The sequence below is a fragment of the Carlito syrichta genome, unplaced genomic scaffold (genome assembly GCF_000164805.1).
Source record: "Carlito syrichta isolate Samal-C Ts95f unplaced genomic scaffold, Tarsius_syrichta-2.0.1 Scaffold308253, whole genome shotgun sequence".
Classification (NCBI taxonomy): Eukaryota; Metazoa; Chordata; class Mammalia; order Primates; family Tarsiidae; genus Carlito; species Carlito syrichta.
The window spans coordinates 177,726-179,952 of NW_007252349.1; positions in this window are offsets into that span (position 1 = coordinate 177,726).

The window sequence follows — 2,227 nt, forward strand, 5'->3', positions numbered from 1 at the left end:
AAGGCTGAGGCGGAAGGATCGCCGGAGCCCAGCAGGTTGAGGCTGCGGTGGCCGGGAGTGGCCACTGCACTCCAATCTGGGCAACAGAGTGAGACTCCAACTCAAAAAAATAAAAAATTTAAAAATTAAAAAAAAAAAATAAAGAAAGTGTTAAGAAGGAGAGGTAGGCCGGGCTCAGTGGCTTAGCCTGTAATCCCAGCCTTTTGGGAGGCCAAGGCAAGTAGATTGCCTGAGCCCACGAGTTCGAGACCAGCCCAGGCAACTTGGCAAGACCTCTTCTTTACAATAAAATAAAAAATAGCCAGGCATGGTAGTGCACATCTGTAGTTCCAGCTACTCAGAAGTCTGAGGCAGGAGGATCACTGGAGCTCAGCAGGTCAACACTGGGGTGGCCGTGAGCGTGCATGCCACTGCACTCCAGCCTGGGCAAAGAAGTGAGACTCCAACTCCAAAAAAAAAAAAAGGAGCGGTAAAAGGAATATAACTTATTGGCTTGAAATGAATTCTGGAGTCAGACCTTGGATATCTTGTATGCACAGTGATGGACAGAATTTCCCAAGAAATAACCCCCTAACAAGTCTTGTTCTAAAATTACACTGATATAAAAATAACCTGATTGGGATAATGCAAGTGTGAATTAGGTTCACACATTGGTGCCTTCGCTGGGACCAAAAAGAGACTTTCCTGAGGGTTGTCTTGTTCCCAGTTTTTTTTTTTTGAATTGAAGTCTCACTCTGTCGCCCAGACGAGTGCGGTGGCACACTCCCAGCCTCGACCTGCTGGGCTCCGGCGATCCTTCCGCTCAGCCTTCCAAGTAGCTGGGTTCCCAGTTTCTCAGCTACTCATCATGGATACCTCTGAATTGTCCTCTTGGATCGTTTCCTACCTGACTTTGGCAGTCAGATCTGGTGATTTTCAACGTAAAGAAATGAACAGCTGATGATGGAAGAAATTTGGAAATAAACTGAGGGTGACTCATCATCAAGATGAAAAACAATTATGGATTATTATCTGCTGTTTATTTCCACTCCAAATGCTATTCCCCATCATTATTCTGCTCTATAAAGAATGGGTCCAAGCCGGGCTCAGTGGCTCAGCTGTAATCCCGTGCCTTGGGAGGCTGAGGTGAGTGAATTGCCTGAGCCCGTGGGTTCAAGACCCACCTGGGCAACATGGTGAGACCTCATCTCTACAATAAATCAAAAATTAGCCGGGCGTGGTAGCACGCGCCTGTAGTTCCAGCTACTTGGAAGGCTGAGGTGGAAGGATCGCAGGAGCCCAGCAGGTTGAGGCTGTGGCGGCCGGAAGCGGCCACTGCACTCCAGTCTGGGTGACAGAGTGAGACTCCAACTCAAAAAAGAAAAGAAAAGAATGGGTCCAGGCCAGGCGTGGTATCTCACATGTGTAATCTCAGCACTTTGGGAGGCCGAGGTGAGAGGATTGCCTGAGTCCAGGGGTTCAAGACCAGCCAGGGCAACTTGGCAAGCCCTTATCTCTACAGTTAATTAAAAAAAAATTGGAAGTAGTGGGGAACTGCCAGGGGAGGGAGGGGCACATCTCATCAACAAGGGTACCTGCATAATGAATGTCTGTATACCTAACCCTGAATTGTACCGCACATCTTAAAATAAGAGAAAAAAAATTAACTGGGTGTGGTAGCACGTACCTGTAGTTCCAACTACTTGGAAGGCTGAGGCGGAAGGGTTGCCTGAACCCAGCAGATTGAGGCTGCGGTGGCCATGAGCATGCCACTACTCTCCAACCTGTGTGACAGAGTGAGACTCGGACTCAAAAAAAAAAAAAAAAAGAGTGGATCATTTGGCAAGTGGTTGTACTTAATATGTACAGGGATGTCATTCAGGTGAGAGTAGGCGATGAAAAGTTGACTGGAAACTTTATTCATTGTGCAATACAGGTTGTTGTTACCTTGTTGTTTTTTTTTTTTGTAGAGATGAGGGCTTGCTATGTTACCAAGGCTGGTCTGGAACTGCTGGGCGCAAGCAATCCTCTTGCCTCAGCCTCCAAAGTGCTGGGATTATAGGTGTGAGCCATTGTGCCTGTGACCTAAGCTTGCTTTCTCTTTCTCACAAGGCAATGTTTTAATTCCCATTTTAATTCCCATGGTTTTAGCTTTTTTTTTTTTTTTTTTTTTTTTGAGTTGGAGTCTCACTCTGTCACCCTAGACTGGAGTGCAGTGGCCACTCCCGGCCACCGCAGCCTCGACCTG